Source organism: Anas acuta, chromosome 3, assembly GCF_963932015.1.
Source record: "Anas acuta chromosome 3, bAnaAcu1.1, whole genome shotgun sequence".
Classification (NCBI taxonomy): domain Eukaryota; kingdom Metazoa; phylum Chordata; class Aves; order Anseriformes; family Anatidae; genus Anas; species Anas acuta.
Window position 1 is genome coordinate 69,694,953 of NC_088981.1, and position 16,236 is coordinate 69,711,188.

The following is a 16,236-nucleotide window of genomic DNA, read 5'->3' on the forward strand; positions in this document are numbered from 1 at the left end:
CTTGACCTAAACAGTGTAGGTGATTAACTGACCTTGACTTTCAGTTGTTCCATTTCTTCAGTGACGCCTCTGCTTTTCAAAATGTCAGCCTTTAGATTCCTGTATAATTCCATAAAAATGCATTAAACTTCAGCCACATAACTGGAAAATGAAAACAAAAAAAGGTATACATGATTCTGTCAGCAACTGTTATGCTGCCTAATGAATCTTTGCAGTGCTCCTAAAAAAATTAAAGTGAATAGATCCAACATATGTAGCTTCTCTTAGGTTTATCTCAGATTTTTCCCATCACAGGTGGCTAGGCTTTATTATATTTTTTTTATCTCTTCATTTGAGTGCAGCAAAGACTTGACATCAAGCTATCGTGAATTATGCACGGAACAGAGATTCCATAGCCATGTACGAGCAGAGTGATCTGTTGCCATTCTCTTTGAAATTCATTGTGTTACCTTGTGTTTAGAGAGAGATAATTCTGATGTTAAATCCAGTTTGACACAGATACATCTAGGAAAAGCATCTGTGTATTTCTTCATTATACATCCTTCGAGCCTCCGAAAAACAAGGGCATCAGGGAAATCTCCCACAAATAGCCCTCTGCTCGCTGCAGATTTATAAGTGTAGTGTACTAAATATCTGACTTTAAGTGAGAGGGGATATTTAATGACTCAATGCTGTTTCTGTCATTGCTGGGAAACATCACTGTCAAGAGCACGTTCATATGAGGGTTTGCTGGCTTTGAAAAAAAAGCTAGTCAGAAAAGATTTATGAGTTTCAGGATGGGATTTCAGGTCTGAGAAGTATCCATCCCAGAATAACACTCTTCTGGGAGTGAGGAAAGGACAGTAAGGAGACTTTAAGAACAGTAGGGAGTAAGAACAGAAAGGGTCCCATATCCTGGGTAAGAATTTGGTTGTGATTACTGCTGATTGGAGTCTCCTCTCCTTTGAGCAGCTCCATACTGGAGGAATCATTAAATAATGAGGCAATTATGAGGCAAATAAAGTTTACATCTCGCTTGGAGAACCCATAGCAGGTCCCAATTCCAGGTCACAAAAGGGAAATCCAGAACAAAGGCCTGAACCCGTGGGGGCTCAGGGGGTTGGGACATGTAGCTTTCTTTTAACTTTTGAAAGACCCTGAAATGTTTCTCTTTCATTTTTCTTCTGAACAACAAAGCTGCAGAAACTATAGGAGGTCCTGCAATACAAGAGAAACTTCCCCCATTCCACTGCCTTCTCTTCTGCCAGCTTTCCTATTCCCTCTTAGAGTCCAGCAGGACATGGCAGCTCCCCACAGATTTGTATGTACAGAGACCTCTTTTCTCAGCTGGAGTTCAGATGTGCAAGTATCCCACCCTAGTATATTTCACATCATTTCCAGATGAAAGAACTGATTGAAACATGTTTTTTGCACCTGTAAGTAGAGTCTCACCTTCCCACACTTTAACCAGTTTCAGGTAAGCAGTTTTGGGACAAAGGCAAGACACAAGGTCTCCTCATCTGGGTACACTAATCCTTAAGGACTCATCTGTACCAGTAAAGCAAACAGGGAATGGACCCAGGTTCTGAAGCCAAACCATTCATTCTCTTCTACTGTTATAATGATTCCTGGTCCAATTTTGGCTCACTTGACATAATTTGGAGGATAGTACAAGGTAAAAACAGTTTTAAGTAAGCAGTTTTTATGTAGTCTGCTTACTCAGAGTGAAAAGGCAGACCTGTGAATGCAAACTCTTTATTGTGCTGCTTTGCTTTATGGACAAAGACTAAACCCAGGACTGTTCTTTTTTTGTCTACAGATAGCCCATGATCCACATGATTTAGAGTAAGGGTAAATGCTAAATACTTGTAAATACTAAAATATTTGCACTATCAGATAGGGCATTTTTCTGTAAGGTGGGACCTTCAAATAGGAGTATCATCAGACACAAGAAAGATTTAAACTTGACTCTCCTGTGAAGGTAAATTCTCTGACTAAGCCGAGGAGCCTGTGCATATACAGCCCATTGCTTGGTCTCAGATGTCCTGAAGTCACAGCATTTGCATTGGATCTCACATGTTGAGCCTGAATGTGAAGGGTTTGACAAGTGTTTGCTCCCAGGACAGGCAGCATGAGGTTAGTGCACACAGAGCTGCCATGAAGTCTAAGTCAGAGACACACAAGCATATGTATGGCTAACTTTTACTGTCTACAACTCAAAATCTTTATTGATGCTGGAGCACAATGCTGTGACATTATGGCTGGACACCCTCAGGCAATCATTTAATTTTCTGCCCACATTAGAGACTAGAGACCAGAGTGAATTGCTAAACTGGAGCATGTTACAGCTCTGCTTATGAATCATATGGTCATTCTTCCTCAGATTATTTTAATACTTCAACACAGTCTGAATTTCATAATACTACTAAAATATGATGTTCACAAGTTCTGAAGAGCCAAACTGTGAGCATAATTCCCCCACCTATTATACTCTCACATACATGTGGGAGAATGTTCTCTGTGTTGGTACAATAATCCACTTTGTAATTATCAGGAGCACAGTGGGCTTGACTAATTGAAAAGATAATGACGGTGGAATAGCTTCCTCCTGTAAAATGTTGTAAATAAATTTAAATAGTCACCCTGACATTTTTTTTAGTGACAGCATTCTATTGCTAGTAACAGTACCACCAGCACATTAAAGTATTAACACAGAGGAACAAAAAGTAGATGATACTGATTTGTTTTACAAAATGACAGTTTACTGAGATGCTGAATTGCTAATAAACAAATTCAATTTTTGACAGTGGTATTTCTATGGCCAATAAATTTCTTTGGGAGCAAGAAGAAAATTTGGCAGAAAAAAATTAAAAAAAAAAAAAAAGATTTTGATTCTGCAGAGCATGTGACTTCTTATTCCTTTATTATCAATAGTGTCATTGAAATCAATAGCAATCAAGCTGAGCTTTTGCAGGACTGAGAATAAGGTACAATTTAAAGTAGCTAACAGTATCAGTCTGTCTGAAAGAGCAGATGTCATCTGTTTTTATTAAACTGTGGAAGATTGTTTCTTTCATTTTTGGAAGACACTTTGACAAGCAGACAGTCTTCTCCTTAATTTCTGAGGGATATCAAGCTTGTGCAAATGCACAGTAATGCTGCTACTTGAAATCTTGTCTTCTAGGAAGTCCCATGTAATCCCAGTTTTACAAAACGTTACCTACAGCATTTCAAAAATAAACCAAGGTAATTCTGCACCACGCAGGGGTAAATATAAGCATCTGACAAAACCTTGGTCTTGGTGATTACTCAAAAACATGTTTACTTTATTGTTCCTTATTTGTCCTTTTGCCATCTGCTTTCCCATCTATGCATTTGTCTGTCCTTGTCAAATATCTCAACTGCAGGTTCTCTGGGGTAAGCTGCCGCAGATATTGGGCCCACAAGAAAAACACTATTTAGTATTATATAAGCTTAAATCTAAGATCTGATCTATAGAGCTTTGTTCCTTTTCCTAGTATTGTAACAGATCAGTGAAGAGACTCTTGCTTATTGCAAAATAACTGCATGTACTGCAGCTGATGACAAATAAGAACCAATTCATTATTTCTGAATAAACAATTTTCAAAATGAAGAGGGTCTTTTTATTCAGAAGAGAGGAAGACTAGATGTTGCCCAGCTACAGGAAAGAAACATTTCCTTTAGTGTCTGTAACTCTTTCTTGCCATTCTGCACCAGCTACAGTCACTGACCTGCTGGGGTGAATTACTATTTACGTTTCCTAAAATAAAGCCCAGACCCTACCCAAACCTTTGCTTTTTGTGTGTATTAAGGTACATATATTCACAACAACACTGTAGAATCACACAATCACAGAATGACTTATTTTTTAAGGGACCTCTGGAGGTCATCTAGCCCAGCCTCTGCTCAAAGCAGGATTACCCCCAAAGTTAGATCAGGCAATTAAGGCCATGCCCAGCTGTGTTTCTGAATATATCCTCAGGGATGGAAACTCTACAACTTAACATGGCAATGCATCACCATCTCATTTTTTATTTTTTTTCTTGTGCACAAAGGAATTTCCCTCACTGCGGCTGGTGGTCACTGCCTCTCACTTCTTTCCAGACGGTCTACTGCAGACCCATCTCCTTGCAGCTCCATGAAGAGCTCAGCATTGCTTGGTGTCACTGGATGCTTGAATGACAGAGCTGGGGAGTAGGACAGGGTGAAAGACATGTTTTATTTCTACCTGCACCATAAACAGTGTCATGGGAGAAGCCAGGTAAAATGTTTATTTCTGCAGAAGATCACAATGCATTATAGTGGAAGGTGGAAGACCATGGGTCAAACAGGTAACAGGATTTCTGTACCACTGAGATAGCAGGTCCTCGTCCTCAGGTCACCAGAAGAGGACCTTGCTTCCCAGAATCCAGAGGACTTGGGGCTGTGAGCTGACCAAATCCATAAGAAGAAGCTGACATTTTTCAGCATGGTTATCTTTGATACATTTAAGCATAAAAAAGTCAACAGATCATTTCGTAGAAGGTGCATGCATGTCTGACCTGTGTCTTTCTGTATGAGCACATACTAGTAATGCTAAAATAAAATAAAAATAATAATTAAGAGAACAGTATGAAACAAAACAAGAACAACATAGGTTATTATCAAGATAATAGCACATTAATTGTTATACGTTGGCAAACAGCAAAAAAGGCCATTGCCATCTATAGGACTTCTAACTCTTACTCTAAGTCACACTTTTTTGTGCTCAGCTCAGCTTGTCAAATGCCCATCTCTGCAAGCCTGTGAATTAACCAGGAATATACCCACACTGTAAACTTCCATTTCTAACATGGGGTGCTGTTGGACTTGGTGCTAGTATGTGCACTATCCCTACTAAGCACAAGAAGGAATTAAGACTGAGAAAAATATTACTGAGGATTGTAATTTCTCCTAGGAAAGTATTCTGGTACCCCCAAGGTAAGAGCCATATAGGTTTCCCATCCTAAAGCATGATTACTTTCAATCTGCATGTATTTGCAATAAACATAGAAATGCTATTACCCTAAAAGGGACTGAAGACAGAGCTGAAGTAACTCATCTGAAGACACACAGGACAAGAAAGGATGAAGAATTGAACCAGTGCAAGCCCATGATGTAGTGGCTCAGACCACCACATCATCCTTCCTTCCAAATCTTTTTGCTTCTCTTCTACCAGGTTTCCTCTTTTATGTTTTCACTATATGTTCTGTTCCTCAGGAAAAAAAATTGCATATGTTGATAGAAATATCAAGGGAATGCATATTTTTCTTATCTTTCCTTCTTATTGACATTCTTTGATTTTCCACTAAATACAATAAAACTGGAAATCTTCTCTCACCTCTGCTTTCAAACACAGAGATTAACAGAAACTGCAGCTTGTAACACTCATAGCTGACAGCAGATTCTCTTTCCATTTCTCTTTTCCTATCTCAAATCAATCTCTTTTTATAGCTTCTAACTGTGCCACTTGAATTATCAGTGCCAACCAATCACTGAAGGTTTTCAAGTCGAAACACTGGACGCTTCACAATGTTTATTTCACTGCAGCGTTAATATTGCCTGGTCCATTGAGCATTCACTTTGCTCATTGGAATATTAATGTAGTAGGTCCCCCCTAAGACCCTTTCCAGATTTTCTAGCAAACTAAATAATGAAAGAAAAAAGGGTGAAGAGTGACCAAGTTGGCTACAGTACTGCTTAGAACTTTTTCCTCTATGTCTTGAATTTTACTCGCTGACTAGTAGACCAGGGTTGTTGACCAGTTATGACAATAATCTCATTGGTTCAGAGTCAGAGCCATTGTTCCAAGATGCTGCATTTCTAGAGTGAGAGCTATAAATGATAGCCAGCTGCAAAGTGGTGTGAACTGCCCAGCAGCATCCTTTGGTGGGCAGTCATTGTACCTGTTGCACTAGCAAATGGCCTTCGATGCACAAACACATCAGGTGAGCACAGGCACCTTGGGGACTGCACAGCAATCCCTGCAAACACCATTTGTGAGAAAAGTGCAATCCTTTGATATTATTATATGTACCCTGGGAGTCAGAGACACAAAGTGACATCCTTCAGTTCATTGGGAAGTGTTTGCCCTTTGAGTAGGAACATGTCACATCCACAAAAGGAATTTACCCTTTGGCTGTTTGGGTCTGACCTCTGCCCATGGCTGTTCTTCAGGCCCCACAGTTGCAGGCAGCCCTTCCTCCAGGAGCTGAAAGCTGTCTGAATGTCAAAGTCTCTTTTTTGCATGAAGCTAAGGGAGTCTTTGTGCACATAACCCTCAGGGTCTGAACATCTACCTACAGAGTAAGAAGCTCTCCAGCAACAAGGGAAAGAGAAGTGAAAAGCTAATTCAAAGCCTGCTAGCTTAGAACAGGGAGACTTAAGTTTAGTGTGAGAATACCTTTGTCACTGCCTTTGGGTGAGCAGGAGGAAGTAAAGATACTGGAGTTCATCTGCATGCATTTCTCCAGTTGGCATGTTATATTTTCATGTCACTCATCAGAGCACTATGCATGAATTTGGAATTGCTCAAATTGTGAAGCTGACCTAGGAAAGCAAGGGGATTGATGTAAGAAAAAGTGGAGACCTCTTCAAATGAAAAAGATAGCCTTTCAACTATTTTCAGTAAAACCAGCTTCACTGTACCCCAACCATCCCGTCTTAGTGTATCACCCCTCAGCTGAGCCAAAGGGACTGGCCGTGGGTCTGTGCTATAAATTAGCTTGGAACAGCTCTCAGCTCTTTTCAAAAATTGGCCCAGGGCACGCACTGGGATGCCTCAGGGGCAGCCATTGCCACCAACCGTTGCCATTATCCAAGTATCAAATACAAAACAACGTGGGTTTTTTTTGTTTGATTGTTTTTAACTTAGTTCACTTTGATGATCCAGTTTCCACCAATGCTTCTGTAAAGTGTTATAGAGGTGTTCTGTGCACTGGTTAAATGAGATTCACCCTACAGAAATTTTGAAAGCAAACAGATAAAAAGACCTTAACCAAAAATACTGTAGGGAGAGCACTTTTGTATGAAAAAAGTTCATTTATACCAGCAGAGTTTTTTTCCAAAGGTGATGCTGTGCTTCTTTTGTCTCCAAATAAAAGTCTTTTATTTCATATAGACCATTTCTGTGTTTTAGGGAGACTTAGCACACAAATTCAGGAAACCTTTCTATTAAAAGTAACCAGTTGTCTTGAGTTCATTCTGGGTAAAGTCTAAAGCAGATATGCTTCTTAATTTTAAGAGTAAACACAAGATTTCTAAACCAAACTCCTGATGCTGCCAGCACTTTCTTCCGTCTCAGAAAAGGTGATAACTGCATTACACAAAGAAATAAACTAAGTACATGCTATCTTTGTATGTCTGTGAGCTTCTTTCCTTCCTATAATGCCTACCTCAGGCACAAAATACAGTATTTTAGCAAAAATTTAGATGTCTACCATCAATATCTTTGAGTCAAAACTTTCTATACTTGGCTTCTTACATGGCAAAGAATATCATTTTTATCCTTTACTAGCATATAAAAAACAATATATTAGGGATGATCCTATAAGTTTGTGTTGGTTTTCCTCTCCCTCACAATGCAAGGCAAATACCTCAGAAAATACTTGTCAACACAGTCCTTATTTCACTCTTCTTACTATAGATCATTGCAAATCTGGATCTGGATCTTGTAAAGGATGATATTAGAAGACCTTTGCCAAGCAGAGGCAAAAAAAAAAAAAAAAAAAAAAAAAAAGAAGAGCCAAACTACACTTAATATATAAAAGTCAGTCTAGAATTGCATCATCTTGGAGCTTGAAAATATTTATACTACCTAGGATACAGTCCAGTCGCTTCCATATTATTTTAACATTCTGGTTGTCTCTTTGAACAGGTCATCATTCCCCTTCCACATCTCCATTCAACAGAGGGGAACAAATTCAGAAATATGCAGAAGGTGTGTGGTTTAGGAGGAATAATCTCTGTATTTCCTATGATTTAGGGGATATGATAGATCTTTTCTGCCTGAGAGACGTAGGAAAGATGTTTCCAACCAGTTATTGCAATTCATTGCTGATATAAAGGAACACAGCTCCACGGACAGCACCAAAGCACACCATCCCATATCCAAACATCTCACATACATTTATTAATGTCCATTGAGGAGAAGATCTTCACTGAATGTCAGCATTTCCAGGTTTTTTTAGATCTACTTTCTATGAATTGCTCTGGGACCAGAGAGGATTAACGGAAAAAGTGGTAACAATGGAGCTATCACTGCATTTGAAATTGCATCTAAATTCCAAAGCATGATGTGATCCCTCTTAAATCTTTAGAGAATGTTTCAAAGGTCATCATGTGGGGATAATTTGGGCCTTGAAAGAGCCATTGTGCTTCCAGACATGGGAAGTTTCTTTCTAGTCCAAATTAAATCCATAGCATTTTTATGTACTGAGTTTTTGCTCTTCTTTCTCTTTACCCTTTCCCCCCTCCCCTTTCTGGAGGAATTAAGTTGCAATACTTTGAAAGGAAGTGAACTCACTCGGGTGGAGGGCAGTAAAAGATAAAATCCTGGATCTCAATGTTTCTGTTCATGAAGCCTACCGTGTAAGAAAAACGGCTGCCAAAGTCTAAGCCTTTTAAAACAGTGTTGTGTCTCTGGAGTGGCTTAATAAGGGTGGAGACCAATATACTCTGCTAAGTAAAGCCAGTGAAAAATACAGCAAATCACTTGGTAAAGGCTCTCCCCGAAACAGATATACTTGATTTACCATGTAAAGAAGAACACTGGATGTTTCACAGTGTCACAGCTGTAGATATCCCACTATAGCTTATGCGGTCAAGCTCGTACATTCTGAAAATTTAGGAGAAAGGCTTGCTAAGGAATCCTTTTCTCCTAAACATCAATTGTTTTTTTGGACTTTATATTGCAACAACAAATATATATGGACAGTTTGAGGGTTTCTGCTTTGATCCTAAAGATTTATTCCCTCTTTTCTGATTTAAATCTACATTGTGTTTCTTCATCTGTAAGCTTCTTTTTATACAAATAAATCTATTTACATATGCAAATATGTGGCCACTGCAGTTTCAGAGAGAATAAATTCTGATTTTATCCTTTTTCATGTAAGAAAAATCTTTTGGGTCAAATCTGATTCAAGTCAATGACAAAACACTTATCAATTACAGTGGAGTCAAGACTTTACCTTATCTGCTCATTTAGAAAAATTATGAAATGTTGCAAATGACTTGGTCAGCAAATTGCAATCTTGTTATATTTTGAAATGTTCTACTTACATTTTTTACTGGTATGTGGGTAACTCCTAGTTACACTAAGTCAGTTCAATTATTTGTTTTGCTTTTGACTTCATCAAGGTGTGTCTTAATAAATCATGACAAACTAAAAATGTAGAAATATAGGGCATAGGGAAATAGCGATAAACAAGTTATCCTAGTAAGAAAACTGATTAATCCTGATTTATGTTGGCAAACTCCATTCAGGTAAGTCTTGGGATACCCAGCTCCTGAAATATATTTTTTTCCCTAGAGCATTCATTAAACTTGCAGTAGCACTAGTGCTTATTGATCTCTTAGTAAGCAAGTTCAGAAGCCAAAGTGGCTGAAAACAATTTGCTTTGTTTTGTAAGGTTAGTTCTCTGCTTCTTTAGTTTCCTGAACAGGCTCATCACAGTATCAGAAAAATACCAGTCCTAACACATGGGCTTAGATCAGTGTAAAATGCCAGGGAGTTGAAAAATAAGGTTTAAAGACAGTTAGGTAGAAGAGTGGGAATAACACAGTAAGAGCTTAATCAGTCTAAATAAATTCACGTTATGAATGTGGTCAATGTTTCCTACTTTACTTATCAGATTCATGGATTTAGACAGCACTATTGGAGTAAAAGAGCATGAAGTTGTCAATGGGCCTATGTAAATATGTAGTAGGATTGTCCAGAAATTACTCTTGAAAAGACCTGCCAGAAAAATTCCCTTTTTTTTAGAAACAGTTCTTGGGCTTTTTAACAATTCCATATAATTCCATAAATAGGTACACTTCTATACTTACTTATTTAAGAGATTCTAAAGAAGCCTATGGAAAAAATCTGTTTTGCTTTCATGGTACCTTTGTCTATTCCTAATGACAGCATTAAAACTAAATTCTACATGGCAAATTTGCAATGAAACTTTAACTTTAAAAGTTTGTTGGTCTGAGTTTGCTCACTTTTTTTTTTGCTGCTGGCTAGAGCAATAATGTCAGGCTCCTACAGCAAAGCCCAGGATTGCCTGTATTTATCATCAACCAACAACAGATTTACCAACAACAGATGTGTCAGAAGCATGAGGTTCCAGAGCTGACCTCCCAAGAAGTCCAAAAACTGAAATCTAACCTAAAAAAAAAAAAAAAAAAAAAATAGGCTTAAAAAATCTGATGTTAAAAAAGTGGACAACTCATAGCAGACAATGACATTCCCAACACCATGAACTTAAAATCTTAAAACATTTAAACTTTCTGTTTTTTCTACAAGAAATAAAAAGAGCTAATGAAGCTTCTTAGCACAAAATAATATCCTCAGATCAAAGCAGTCACCTGCTGGTATCTGAGGAGGTAGCACTGGCATTACAGGAAGGCAAACAATCAGAAATGAAAGGATTTCTTTTAGGATGAACAATGTTAAAATCAGCTGCTCTGAGAGAGGAGAGGCACTGGAGTGTCAGCCCAGAAATGTGGCAAACAAAAGATTTTTAGATACCTTGATTTGATCCACAAGGAAAACCTGCTGCCAGCAAGTGCTGAGGACTCACAGCATGAGGCCCACTACAACTATATTTGTCTTTCTGCAAACTCAACCGAAAAGGGAAATTTCCTTTGTTTAATTTGGTGGTCTGTATGAACAATTGAGCCTTTCATGCAAATCCAGTGTTCATCGAGGCCTGTTTCCAAAGCAGCTGAGTGTGATGTTGGCTGCTATGGATACAATAAGTGTACTCATTGCAGCAGCCATGAATTTTCCCATCACAGAAATAAAATATAAGAGACCACTGTATCATCTGATTCAAGCATTTTGCCAGCCCCCAAAAGGTCTGGAGCTTGGCAAAGAATTATGTGAAAGATTTTCACAACAGAAAGCAATGAATATCCACCTCTTCCTGTGCTTGTCAACTAAGGAACAGAGAGAATAGAAAATAAGAGATTAAAGTAAGACTTTGCAGCTGTAAGTAAGAGTAAAACCTAGCTGGGAAGTGAAGAAAACTTTCTGGCAGCTAGCAGTAATTTCTCATTTATGGAAACTAGTGATAGTCACTAGAGAAAGTGGTTGGTTTTCTTGGAAACCACAATGGGAATGGTGTCAAAGTGTTAGTGGGTTTAATGTTGTCTCAGTACCAGGAATTTTGACAGGGTACTATTTTTTGCCATTAGATTAGTGGTAAGCAAAAATACATAAAGTGCTTTGTGTCTTGTAGCTTTGGCAGGAGTTATCAGAATGATGCTAGCTATGTAAGCCTCATTTGGACTTTCCATCAATTACCAGGGTAAGCGGTGATGCTAATGGAGACTTGGTATATGTGCTGGGAAGATATAGCAGACACTCAGTCAAGGAGGACTTTTAAAACACTCATTGGCAAATTTTTCAAAGCAAATATGGATCCTGAAAAGTCTGATCATGCCTCACCGTGAGAATTAAATGACTAGTGAAATGACTGTTTTGTCATTTTCTTGCCTTTTTATGGGCCACTCAGTTGGTCCTGACTGCACATATACTACGGATGTTAGCTTGACCAGCTTGCTCTGTTCATAAAGCACACGGCAAAGAGCTCTGTGGAGACAGAGTGGAGCACTGAGGCTGGAGCCCACATGGCATCCACCCACAGTAATCATAGATCATAAGGCTGTTATGACAGCTGGTCAGGTAGCCTGCATTTATAGATCAACAAGGGTGACCCATTATTAGGGTTGTTAAACACTTTCAGTTCAGAAGCCAAGTCTTGCTACATGCATCACCCTAATTATGAAGAGTAGTTTCTCAAAAAGGTATCCTCAGCCAAAAGAATCACCTGAGCAAAGTCTGAATAAAACAAAAGAAACATTCTCTAAGCAGTCCACTCATCCTCCACGTCAGGTATCTAACAGCAAGGTCTTCCCAAGGTGTCTGAACTTCAAAATCAGAATTGAGGAGATCAGACAGGGACAGTTTTGCCCCAAAGAAGTAGCTTGTACCACAGCCTACAGAAATGTGCAGCAGATCTGCCTTTAGTACTCCACAATGTTTGTCAATATCCCATTTGAAGTTAATACCTTTCTATTACTTAGAAAAGGCCACCAAAGCTTCTGATTCTTGTTAATGGTAGAAGACTTTTCATGTCTGAGATAAAATCTGCCAAAGACACCAGAGAAGAAACAGCTGCCTCTGGTCATCCATGCAGTATGTGTCCCTAGGGGCAGTTGCTTCACAGCACGAATCTGCTTGGAGTTTTACACAATGCCTGTCCACATGCTTGCAGACACATTCAGATCTCCGATAGCTTAATAACAATGGACAAAGCCACATGGATTCTCTCACAGCTATGAAAGCAAACGTCTAAAATTGAGGGGACTGGCTTAATCTGGAGCTGTCTGACTGCACAGCTAACAGATTGGCAATTAGGGAGCTACCAGGATTCATTTGTACGTGTGGATAGGCAACTAAATCAGCCAATTTTCAACATGCATGCACACTGCTCTGTCTGTTGGCTCCGTCGTGGCTGGCTGCTGTCGTAGCAAAACACTTTGTGCCAGCTCAAAGATATTGGTGTCTCCTGAACTCCTGATCATTATGCTTTACATGGAAAAACACCATCTTTCATGTGTGTAACTACACTAGGGAACGTCACTGCATACAGAACATGACCCTCACATTTGTAATGAAACTTTCTGCGGTGCAAGGTCTCTCTCAAAGCAGCTGATGTCCCAAATCTGCTGTTCTTTTTCATCAGTTCTGGACAGATTGGGGTAGCACTTACGCAATTCATTAGCCATCAAGACTTGCTATGGAGCAGGTTAACAGCTGAGATTTTGTAGCTGTTGCTGTCAGCATTTTCTGGCAGCGGGACAAGGGCCAGCTGCTCAGCCAGCCTTGTTGCTAACAGACAGGCTGGGTTAGCTGGTATTGTGCCTCCTGTCAAAGGGAATTGCTTTGTTATTCTACTGAACCCATCAGTTGTCCACAGTGAAAATCACAAAAATCATATAAATGGGGAAAAAAAAATCTAAAAACAATGTTAACTGTGTAAGTGACTTTCAAACACCCTTGTTGATAAGACAGGCCCAAGAAAATAATGTAAAACATTGTGAGTGAAACTTTACTTTTTCATCTCTTTATAGGCCTTAGTTTTACACAAATACTCTCAGTTTAACATACAAATTAAAACTATTTTGATCAAAGTGAAATCAACAGTACTGTTATGTTTATTTGTGGTCAAGACTAAAATGTCAAGAACAAATGGAAATAAAGACAATTTAAAAAAAAAAATAAAAGTCTGATTAACTGTCTTAGTTCACTTCCTTTCTCATTTAGAGAGCTTCTATTATTCTGGTGCCTTTGATTAACCTGTTTTGGAAAAACTCAGAGAGCTCCAGCTGTTCATCATAATTGGTGAGCTCAGTTAATTGCATCATACTAGCCAGTGTCCTTCATCAGATAGTCAGTACTACATGGCCATTCATTTAGTGCCTGCAGACCTGACATTAACCAATCCAGCTGTCAGGAATACAGGTAGCATAGTGCAATCAACATTTATTCCTCTGTCTTGCTTACTGGGCCATTCAGAAGAAGCAGTTTTAGCATTCAAAGCCAATAAGATAAGAGAGAGAATGTTCACAGCTCCCTCTTCTTAAACAAATGCAGAGCAGTACTACAGAAACCAAGAATTTGAAAAAAAAAAAAAATCTCATCAAATTATACAGCAATAGGTGTGGCACAAAAATCTGTGTAGTTATAAATGTTCTAAACTTGCCTTGCTGAAGTGTTCATGTCACTGGGCATTATTTCTCTTTTTCATCACCGTGCAGAAGTTTTTGCCTACATTTTAGGCTTGTTCTGCAAGCCAGCTAAGGCTGTTTTTAAGCACTGCTGGCACAGAACAGTTTTAAAACTGGTGCAATGCTTAAAAAGGGAATGACTGAGCAAACAGAGGAGGCCCTTGTTAGGATGCCCTACTATGGGACATGTAGAGTTGGAAAAGATCACTCTTGCAAGTCCAAATGTTGTTTACCTTCTATATCCAGCACAATGGGATATATCTGGGTAAACTCAGAGCTCAATGGAAGTTTTAAAACTCACTTAACTTTCAGGAAAACAAACTGCACCAAGTTGTTTGCTGCTCTGGTTAGACTGCTAGTGTTTTCAGTATTACTTCAGTCAGCTCTGTTAGACTATGTTTTTGCTATCAGCTGTAGGTGACGTGCTCCCTTCTGGCTACCCGCACACCTTCAGAGTGTGTAGGATCAACTCGAAGAAGTCAGAGACAATTTCTTCCTTGTGCTGACAGCACAGGATCCAGGGGAAGTATTTTTACAGTTTCTGGAATATCTACTTCTGTGTCTTTATACCCAAGTCTACATTAAGCACTGTCAGATTGTGAGGACTTTTGGACAGTTTTCTGGGGTTTGAGGTGTGGTTTTTTTTTTTAGGGGGGGTTGTTTTTTGTTTGATTTTTGTTGTCGTTTTTGTTTCTGTTTTCAGTTTTGGCAAGCAGTTTTATGGGGACTTCTAGAGGGGATATTCAGTGCGGATTTTTATGCAACTCATTTTCTTTAGCCAAAGTTCCATTATTACGATCAACCAACTACCAATGAGGAAGGGTGGGGATATTTTCCTGAAGAAAGAATGGATATTTTTTATTAAAAAGAAAAAAGAAAATAGAAGTTATATGTAATTTGAATTAGACAAAAAAGTTTGGAGAGGAAGGGAAATTTCTGAAAACTCCAGGCAGAGAGGAAAATGGTCAGTGTGGGTCAAAGCATAAAACAATGGGAAATATAAAAGGAAATGCCGCACTGGGTAGGAATGCACTAGTGAAATATGCCAGATTATCAGGGTGTGGGTACAAAAAACAGGTTGAGGATGAGTCATAACAAATAAAGCAATTAGGCATTTTGCTTTAACTTTTTTTTGTTGTTAAACTCTTCCTGACTTGGCCTAAAAGTACAATTAACTCCATGTGCCCAGTATTTCTGTGAAGGATGCAAACTAAAGTCAGGAAGAGGAATTATTAAATGAAGAGGGTAGTCTCAAGAAGAAATTGTAGCTTTGAGAACTCTTCCTGGAGACATGGAGAAAATTTGCAATGACAACATCAAAAGAAAGGAAAATATAAGGAAATTTGTTGTTTATAGGCCTCCGTGTGTAGGGAAGAATTTGTCTGAAGTAGATCAGTATTGACTTATTGTTACTCTGAACATGGCTAAAACATTGAAAATGATTTATCTTTCATAAAGCAATCTTTTTCAGAAGTAAATGAGTACACAATTAACAGCAGGGAAAATTCCATCATTCACAGCCTAGACTTGTTGCATTATGCTGAAGCGCTCTGTGGTGATTTCTGTCTTCACTATATCCAGTGCAACATTGCCAATTACAATAAGACAGCAGTTTCCTAGTCTGCCTATAAATAGGGTCAAAATATGTGCCTGTCTAATGATTAATCTATCTTTTGGCTCAGACTTTGAAGCCTATCCCAACTGATTTTGAAAGAGACTGTTGACATTTTCTCAGGGGTCTTCCACTCCCTTCTGTATAACGTGTTGGTGTTATCAATAAGATAATAAAATATCAATAACCCCAGTAAACAAATTCTTGCTGGGCTATAATGCCATGTCTTTCTCCATAAGTGTATCTACTGATACTAAGAATCATCATATATGAGTAAAATATAGCTGTCCTATTCCCTGCTAATCATATTCCCTCCTTAATCACACAAACTTACAAATATATTTGATAAAATTAAGGACATTTCCATTGCAGAAATAATGTCTTATTTTTTTGCATTTTTATACTTAATGCTTATTTTGTATCATTTGTTTTCTCTAACAGACTGAATTGATTTGTCTTGACTTATTTGATCTAAAAAGATTAGTAGTCACAGACATGACCAGAACCTATATGGAAATATCAAGCGTTAGAGGTGTATGCCAAGGTGTCAAAGCCAGATATTGAGTCACAAGAAGCTGAACAAATCAAATTGGAATATTACTTTGATC

General features: G+C 38.5%; 1 long non-coding RNA gene across 1 annotated transcript in view; it reads right to left on the reverse strand.

Moving 5' to 3' along the window:
* LOC137854373 (uncharacterized) overlaps positions 1-598 on the reverse strand; it is a 127,773-nt gene extending 127,175 nt beyond the window's left edge. Inside the window, exon 1 of the long non-coding RNA XR_011095126.1 lies at positions 33-598. This is a non-coding gene — a long non-coding RNA (uncharacterized lncRNA). The remainder of the gene's footprint in view (positions 1-32) is intronic.
* Between the last annotated feature and the right edge of the window lie 15,638 nt (positions 599-16,236).